The sequence below is a fragment of the Gymnodraco acuticeps genome, unplaced genomic scaffold, assembly GCF_902827175.1.
Source record: "Gymnodraco acuticeps unplaced genomic scaffold, fGymAcu1.1, whole genome shotgun sequence".
Classification (NCBI taxonomy): Eukaryota; Metazoa; Chordata; class Actinopteri; order Perciformes; family Bathydraconidae; genus Gymnodraco; species Gymnodraco acuticeps.
The window spans coordinates 7,870,629-7,880,508 of record NW_022990271.1 but is presented as its reverse complement, the minus strand read 5'-3'; the positions used below and the strand labels follow the sequence as shown (position 1 = coordinate 7,880,508).

The following is a 9,880-nucleotide window of genomic DNA, read 5'->3' as shown; positions in this document are numbered from 1 at the left end:
ATATTACTGTAACTCCGTTACTTTTGTAACGCGTTACACCCAACACTGTTCGTGAGTCGGTTGTAGTTGTTGGGTGAAAAGCAAGCAGCTGTTTGCTGCGGAGCGCAGCGGGAGCGCGCTCCTTCACTACAGACTATCGCGCCACCTAACCATTCGCCAAAATGTTTTTAATACCAGCGGTAATAACCGACCAAGCGCCGGGCAAAAAACAATCTTCAAATAAAAGAAAGTCACCGGAGGAGTTAAAGGAGAGTGACAGGGAGCATGAGAAGAAGAGGGAGAGAAAGTTTCAGCCAGCTTGATCGATGGAGTTGGCTTCTAGTGGTGCAGTGACGCATCCTAAAACCATTTTATAATCTATCGATTAGATTTATGATTCGAAAATTATAAAAGTAGGGTAGACATGTGGAGATTATCCGGACGAGCAAAACGTGCATTTATCAAACAGGTTTGTTTTCCACAGACCTTATTTCCAGCTATTTTCCAAAACCCTGTGGAGAAATCCCATTGCTTTTTTGTCGAGGGAACCAGCAGCTTACTTCCTGGATTTAGGACGCGTCACTGGCTGCACCTCTCAATATGATGCCAATACAAACAAGGTCTTCTGTCGGCTCTGTACATCAATGCCGACCTATGCTGACACGTAAGTGAAGAGTAGACAATATAAAGGTATTGGCGAAATGTCCCAGCAGTTTAGGATAATGAAGGTTCTCATCAAATCTATTACATAGCCATTACATTTCTAACTCCTAATGACAGGAAGCCAGAAAGCCCATTATACAAATAATAATACGCATAATAATAGCAGACATTTTTTAACAATGACCACAATATCATTATTTTAATAAACCAAATATGAACAATTGAGGAAAATGAGGAAGAACTGATCATTCAAATGTTGTAGTACAAGTAGTAATGTAGTTAGTGCATAAATTACTATTGCAACAAATGTGTTAATTTTCTGAAGTCGATTTTCTTTGGACGAATGCTCTGGGCCAGTGGTTACAATGGTGGGGCCAGTGATAATACAATTCCACCGGCCTGGAGGGCCAGTGGCATTTTACCCTTAATGTCTACCCCTGTAATGCATGGGTGTTTAACATTTTAAAAAAGGATCAAGGTTTATTTTAGATTAACACTAAAGTGGTTACAGTAAAGTTGGTAACTCTTATATCTATACTCTGATTGTCATTTTTTGTTTAATATTTGTGTTTGTTTCAGTTACATGTGGAGGTGTAAAGACTGTGCTGCAGAGGAAGATTTCATTCTTACAATGCTTTGACAAAAAATCATCAGGAAGTAAAAAAAAAACGTCATTCCATTAACTTTTTCTGTGGTGCTGCAGCCAACAAGAAAATGTGTTGATTTTATGATTTGATTTATGTGTTTGTCTTTATTAAATGTTTGTAGGTGGAAGCAGAGTTTGCTCGCATCACCACTGTCCCACTGAGATCTAAGTTCATGCAGCAGCTAGATCACCACTCCTCCAAGCTGTTAAGGATTTTCCAGAAAAAAGGGGGTGCCGCTGGGCAGAAAATAAGGAATATCATGGCAGAATACGACAAGGTGTGTTATCTAACAAATGCCTGGTTATTAGAAATATTAGTTTTGTTTAAATTCATTTTTATTGTGCAGTTGTATTACTTAAGCATGCAGTAAAATATTGGAGACATGTGGCTGATGGAAGACATTTTAAGTCATGTTCACACAAAGTTTAAAATGTACTTGATCAAGTCATTTTCAAAATGAAAATGAATAAATTAATTGTATTTTCATCTAAAGAGATTTGCATATTTGTGTACCTTTTCTGTCGAATGTAGTAATACATAGTGTTTCATGAATGCAAATTCACATCAGTTAGTCTTTAAAGCAGAAGTTTGGCTTTTTTGAATTGCAATAATTTGATTTACTGTGCTGTAGATGGTAGTGAAAACATGCTTATGCTGAAACATATTTCTAAGATTATCATAATGCTTAGTTCCCAGTTAAATAAATACAGTGTCTTGGATTATAACATACATACTTTTAAAGTACAACTCACTACCTAGTAATAACCAAACACTTGCATTACAGGTGCTTCTTGTGGTATTAGAACTTGTACTCCAGTTGAATGCACATTCGGCCCTTCATAATAAAATGCACTTAGACACTGCCTGTAAATGTGAAAAATGGTATGAAGTTGCATGTAAAAAAAAAAACAGGATAGTTAGCTTGTGCATTAATGCATCTAGTGTTAAATGCTGCACAATGTAAAAATACTATTCCCCCACTTACGCATTTCCCTTGTCCTTTGTTACAGAATGACGCCATCGAGACTGTTACGATCTCAGGCACTTAGGATGTTGGACCCAATTGCAGACAGGGAGACAGAGGTAAAGTATTGGTAAGATACTTTATTTTTCCAATAAAACACGATGAACAAAAAAAGGTCACTAACTAATCTCAGGATGAGATGACAAAAAATGAGACCAAAAGGAAAATCGCTCACGTAGTCAGGAACAAAACTATTATTGAACACAAAAGAGCATAGACCTGACCATGGCAAGAGACAAGACGAACCGACACTGAACACTGGGAGACAGGGGAATTTAAACACAGGGTAACTAGACACAGGTGGGAACAATCAGGGGCGGGGCTGACACTGATGAGCACAGGAGACACACAAGGAGTGACAGGTGAAAACAATCAGGAAATTAGACACACCAGGGAAACTAACGACAGACATGAAAACATAGGGAAAAGAGACCAGACAATATACAGGGAGGAAAACATGACAAGGAGAACGGAAAAACACCCACACCTAGACATAGAAACGTGACACGACATAATAATCCTGACAGAACCCCCCCCCTCAAGGGACGGATACTTGACGTCCCTAAACAAAAACAAAAAAATCCAAAAGGTCCAGGGTGGGTGGAGGGGGTCCGGAGGACGGGCCTTGACTGACAGCCCAGGGCACGGCAGAGGACCAGGAAGGGCTCTCGGGCGGACGGCCCGGGGGCAAGGCAGAGGTCAAAAAGGGGAACTCAAGCGGACGGCCCGGGGGCAAGGCAGAGTTCGAGGAGGGGCGAAGACCACAGCTCTCAGGGGACCGGGCAGGAGCCGGTGTTGACCGGACAGTAACCAGAGCCGGTGGAACAGGTGTCGGCAAGATTCCCCACGGAAGAGGACAAGGAGTTGGCAGGACCCTCGGCAGGAGAGTAGTCGGCGGGGCCTCCAACGGCACAGGACATAGAGTTGGCAGGACCCCCAGCGGAACCTCCAACAACACTTGAGTAGGGACTTGAGTGGGAACTCGAGAGAGGGCTTGAGAGGGAACTCGAGAGGAGACTTGAGAAGGAACTGAAGAGGAGACTTGAGAGGGAACCGGAGAGGGGACTTGAGAGGGGATTCGAGAGGAGACTCGAGAGGGAACTGGAGAGGAGACTCGAGAGGGAACTCGAGAGGAGACTCGAGAGGGAACTGGAGAGGAGACTCGAGAGGGGACTCGAGAGGGAATTTGAGAGGGGACTCGAGAGGGAATTTGAGAGGGCACTTGAGAGGAGACTCGAGAGGAGACTTGAGAGGGAATTTGAGAGGGGACTTGTGAGGGGACTTGGGAAGGACCTTGAGAGGGGACTGGAGATGGGACTCGAGAGGGGACCTGAGAGGGAACTGGAGAGGAGACTCGAGAGGGGACCTGAGAGGGAACTGGAGAGGAGACTCGAGAGGGGACTCGAGAGTGGACTCGAGAGGGGACCTGAGAGGGAACTCGAGAGGGAACCCGAGAGGGAACTGGAGAGGAGCCTTGAGAGGGGACTCGAGAGGAGACTGGAGAAGAGACTTGAGAAGAGACTTGAGAGGGAACTCGAGAGGGAACTCGGGAGATGACTTGAGAGGAGACTCGAGAGGGGACCCGAGAGGGGACTTGAGTCGGTCGGTACGCCGACAGGACACGGGGAGCTGGCGTCGGCTGGAGAGCCGACAGGACTCGGGGAGCTGGCGTCGGCCGATGAGGAGGTGACGACGAGCTGGAGTCGGGACCATGACTGCTGGGGCCGGTACTTGAGCCGGAACCATGGCTGTATGGGCCATCTCTGGTGCAGGGACCATGGCTGCATGGGCCGATTCTGGAGCCGGAAACATGGCTGTAAGGTCCGGAGCTGAAGCCTGGATCATGGCTGTGTGGGCCGGTTTTGGAGCCGGAAACATGGCTGTAAGGTCCGGTTCTGGAGCAGGGACCATCCATGGCTGTGTGGGATGGTACTGGAGCACGGTACCATGGCTATGTGGGATGGTACTGGAGCACGGAACCATGGCTGCTGGGGCCGGAACCATGGCCGCTGGGGCCAGAACTGGGACCGGAATCATGGCTCTTGGGGCTCGGTCTGCTAGCCTAGACTTGCGACTCCTTCTCTTAGAAGCCGCCTGAAGGCTCCGTGGACCTCCAAAAGCCAGACGAGTTCCAGAAAACGACTCCTGGATAGGAGCAGGAACTGGGGCAGAAGCATGGGTTGACCCCAGACGGAACACACCGAGACGTCTGCAGTCAGCAGGCTGGAAATCATACATCCAGAGGAAGTTCAACATCCAGCCAGGTACGAATTTCACCAAGTCTGGTTTCTCCATAGCCAACCGGTGCGCCTCTACCAGAGCGGCCTCCCTCTGCAGAACACTGGACGCTCCCTTCCACCAATCATAGCAGCATGCCAAATAAAAGGAAAAATGTTGTAGCTCCACCTCAAAAGGATCATCTGCTGGGTCCATTTCTGGTCAGTTCGTTCTGTTACGATCTCAGGCACTTAGGATGTTGGACCCAATTGCAGACAGGGAGACAGAGGTAAAGTATTGGTAAGATACTTTATTTTAACAATAAAACACGATGAACAAAAAAAGGTCACTAACTAATCTCAGGATGAGATGACAAAAAATGAGACCAAAAGGAAAATCGTAGTGATGGCAGTTTGACACTGAAGCTTCGAACGGAGCTTCAACCCTGGACTTCCTATTCCATAGAAGCAGTGCTTCGAAGCTTGCTTCAAATCACGTGACATATGACGTCCGAAGCAGCAACTGCTTCAAATCACGTGACATGTGACGTCCGAAGCAGCAACTGCTTCATTTCCTGAATGAATCACTTGACTGGTTCACGGTCCATTCACGCGATTCAATGCACTGCCTCGTCTCGATTCTGACAGGTGACAGGTTGAAACAGTTTCAAACTTGAGTGCTTCAACACTTTATGACCGCTCTAAACAATGCACAATGTGTGGGTTGTTGTCGTAGTTTGCGTTGTTGCTGTTGAGTTGTTGTTGTTATTGCATTTGATATCATTATAGAGCAAGCCAGGAAGTAAGATAGGTCGTTCTGGCTCGGGAAACACTTCGAAATGTGGAGAAGTTGTTAACAAAAAGACAATTATCAGTAATATGAAAACAGTTAAATATTTCAAGGAATAGATAGTCCAGTGGATAGAGCCGGCGGCCCGAATGCGGCGATGTCCTCCGCGCAGCGATGTCCTCCGCGCAGCTGGTTCAAATCCCAGAATGGACGTATTTTAATCATTGCTTTTCAACTTTAATAACTGATAAAGGGCTCTCTCCGCCCAAAAACATGTCTAGCACTCTCTAGTCTCTTCTCAATAACCCAATACACACAATTATCAATCTTTAATTGCAAATAGAACATGATATTCAGTCTTTGTGTGTGTGTGCATCGAATATTTTTCAAGGCAAAGATACGTTAAACCCACTGCAGCCTTGCACTTCGCCAGGAGAGGTCGCTGTAACTGAAGCTTCGAGAAATGAACCTATTTCCGACACAATTGTCCAAGTGGTTTGACGCTTCATTCAAAGCTTCATTTTGCCATCACTAGAAAATCGCTCACGTAGTGAGGAACAAAACTATTCTTGAACACAAAAGAGCATAGACCTGACCATGGCAAGAGACAAGACGAACTGACACTGAACACTGGGAGACAGGGGAATTTAAACACAGGGTAACTAGACACAGGTGGGAACAATCAGGGGCGGGGCTGACACTGATGAGCACAGGAGACACACAAGGAGTGACAGGTGAAAACAATCAGGAAATTAGACACACCAGGGAACTAACGACAGACATGAAAACACAGGGAAAAGAGACCAGACAATATACAGGGAGGAAAACATTACAAGGAGAACGGAAAAACACCCACACCTAGACATAGAAACGTGACACGACATAATAATCCTGACAGAGACAAGGAGAGCCTGCGTTATAAAAGCACTAATTGTGTACCTTAATGAAGACCCCGAAAGCCTGATTAGAGAGTACCTTGTAAGTATTTGTGCCTCTGCTTTCCACAGTATTACCCTCTGGAAACGAAAAAAGTGATTTATTTCGTACTTTTTTGAGCTGGTTTTAAACAAACTAATGGCACCACAGGTTTGAAAGAGCAATCGGAAAATAACCCATATGCATGCATAGTAAAATTCCCTTTTCAAACTATCAACAGCAGATTGTAGACCGTTGCTTGAAGGTATAATTCATAAATGGAACTGTTGAGTTTCTCAAATTTTAAAGTTTTGTAAAACCATTTTCATATCCATGGTTAACTAAATACCCACAAGCCCCTAGCAGATACCGTCAACAACTAGAAAAGCTACACCCAATGTAGCCTGTAGGTATGCTTATCTGGGAGCTGTATATATGTTACTTAGAAAAAGTGTTGCTTTTTTCCCTTGTGTGTGTAAGTCTGGCTGATGGTCTATTTGTTCTGCCTTTTAGGATGTTGTGACTGACCAGAGTGTAGATGAGATGGTCTTGGGAATCTTCGCCATAAAGAAGGAAGGTGCAGAGCCAACAGATTCCCTCGCAGATGTGGGGATTGTAATTGAAGGTGTGGAAGTGCTGAACGATCTTCAAAACATTGCGAACGCATTGGCAATTTTATTTGGACTCACATATGCATTGGACTTGAGCTATTTTTTTTTTTAGATGCACGTTTGAGGTTCTTCAAAAAATCCTGATGGAAATGGAAGTTCGCCACCTGTCAACAAAGGCTCAAGTGCTGAAAAACAAACTGTTTGAATGAACTATTTGAACACTACAAGTGGAACGCCTTGAAACGGCACGTTGGAAATCTTGGAGCAGAGGTTTTATCCAAATATTTCAGAGGGAATTTTATATATGGAATGTTACTGAATAGTAATGTTACAAATTATTAATGTCGGACAGTTTGTACGTACAAGTTGCAGTTTGGGCTATGTGGTTCAAACATGTTGCTCTTTTGAACATTTTTGTTGCTAGCTAAATGTTGTGCAACTTCAACCTTTTGTGTTTGTTGATAAGGCGTGATACAAAGAAGTCTTTATGGGTTTCCATGATTTTAAACTTGGTAAACCTGGTTGCCTATGGTTATATCGCATTTCATGTGAAATAAATGTATTTTTTTCACTGAACAAAAGTCAGTTAATTTGAATTTACTTACAGTTTTTCTCGATTGCTAACACACTTCTTTTTTTTTTAAATTGCTCAGTTTCTCAGAACACTAAACACAATTCACAAAACCACACACCCAAAGTGCAAAACACCTCATTTCTCCTGCTAAATGAAAAACTGCACTCAAAACTACATAAACACTTTCCAAATGCAAACTTTTGCACCAAATATAACACACTTCATTCATAATACTAGATGGTTTGACCACCCAACTACACACTGCTGAGCATACTCTAAAGCACTTTCTTCTGTTATGGGCTATGCTCTGTACAGAGAGGTTTCTGCAGAGAAAGATTGCTTGAGTTTACAGAAATACAGTAAATGAAGAATACAAATGAGTTGTTGAAAGAAATCACATTTTATTCAAAACTAACATTGTGCAACATGCATCTCAGCACATAGCTACTATGCTTCGGATCTCTCCAAGTGTGATGCATTGTTTTCCAAAACCCAGTTTGTAACTGCTGCTTCCTGTGCCTCATTGAAAACCCTTAGCCTTCCACCTCTTTGTTTCTCAGTCCTTCAGATAAACAACAAAGATATAGTGGTCGGTCAGTGTCTGTGTTGCATAAAAGTAAGTTTACCACAGTACATTGTGCAGGATTGTTGTACAGTTATAGTATGCAACATGCTAACAATTAAATTACAGTAATGAAGTAAATACGTTTCACACAACAGATATAAGCACTGATATATCATGAGTTATGCAGAGCTACAAACTGGTAACTAACCTGTTTTCAAGTCTAAGTGTCCGGATTACAGAGAGCGACAGTAAATCGGCTTGGATTAGGCTGAACCCTCTGTCCAGCCTCTCTCATCGTCACACCATGGTTGATAACATTTCATTTCATTAGAGAGTATTCTTCTTCTTTGTCCACGTCCTCTCCCTCCAGCTCTACCTCTCATTCGTCCTCCTCTCACTCTCACCCACCTCTTCCTCCTCTTCTCACTCCCACCCACCTCTTCCTCCTCCTCTCACTCTCAGCCCAGCTCTTCCTTTTGCTCTTGCTCTTGCTCTTGCTTCCATGTTGGCTTCCATTGTTGCTGTAAGAAAGTTCTCACCTGTGGTCTTTTTATAGTGCTAACATCCTGATTGATGAGCCAACCATTATGCAATCAGGTGTTTGGTCAGGTGGAACGTGTTTCTTGATCATTGGTCCATGTGTGAGGCATTTTGAATATCAGTGTTTTAAACCTGCCAACACGTGACTTCATCTCAGATTCCTGTGTCTTACGTGGAGAAACGTGTGCAGTGGTTTGCACAAAGTGCCATGTTGATTTGCAAATTGTGTGAAAAGCTGAAAACGTGTTTTGGAGATTTGAGCCGATGTTTTGCTCTTTGAGTGTCAGTTAAAATAATTGTGCTTCAGGTAGAATTTTAGTGTGTTAGCAACCGAGAAAAACTGTAACCTGTTTCCCATTGACATGTCAGTAAGGTTTAAGGGGTTAAAATGAGAAAGTGGAGAATACGCACCAACCATGGGATGTTTGTCTCTGACACGGAGAGAAAGAGGGTGGGGGGGGTTGTTATGAAAAGATGCCAGAAGAGAGGAGAAGGGTGTTGGATGGGTGGAGGATGGTAAAATGTGCTGAGGTCAGGTGTGGGCCAAGAGCTCGCTCAGTCCCCCCGGGCCTGTGGTATTTCAGAGCCCGGTGCGACACACAGTTTGTTACACCCTGTTCCAAACCTTTAGTTATCTAACCAGCCTGCACGAGGCCAAGCAGACTGTGTTTCTCTCTTTGCCATCCTATTTGTCCGTCGTCTATACCTACCCCAGTTAGGTACGCTGAAACACTCAGAGCAGGGTAATAAACAACAAACGCATCATCTTTACATAATGACTTTTTGTTGAGTGAACAGTTTAGTCTTTAATTGTATCTTTAATCTGTGTGAATCTGTGCTGTCCTGTTTGTCATTCTTACCCTGTTGCTGTTTAAACCACTGAATTTCCCCACGGGATTAATAAAGGTCCATCTTATCTTATCTTAAATTGATTCCTGATGGGTTAAACACCAGCTTCACTTTACCTTTATCTAATTCAGGTAACATACATTTTTTTTCGTATTACATATATTCACCTAAACTGTTGTCCTTGATGCCAGACAGAAAGGAATTTTAGGAGATCTGAAATAGTTACTCTGTTACTCACTGTGTAACGCTAACAGGGCAAGAAGTTGTTAGCAACTGATTTGATAGCTCTGATTTGACACAACATTTGAATCTACATTGGTATAATGTCCTCAATACTTGTTTGGAACAAATATACTATAAAGTATCAGAGAAAATAGGGACATTTGATTCCTTCATTTTTTGTCACACGACAGCACAGGGTCAAATGTAATCCCCTTTAGGACACTTTCATCTAGATGTCTGCTTTGCTTTGATTGGTTGATGATTGATGTTGTGGCCTGGTCTCTG

General features: G+C 43.5%; 1 long non-coding RNA gene across 1 annotated transcript; it reads left to right on the top strand.

The window, feature by feature from the left end:
* Nucleotides 1-872: 872 nt before the first annotated feature.
* Nucleotides 873-7,426, top strand: LOC117549404. The gene is made up of 4 exons (XR_004569473.1): nt 873-1,299; nt 1,411-1,566; nt 2,300-2,372; nt 6,748-7,426. It is a non-coding gene; the product is annotated as an uncharacterized LOC117549404 (long non-coding RNA).
* The last annotated feature ends 2,454 nt before the right edge of the window (nt 7,427-9,880 follow it).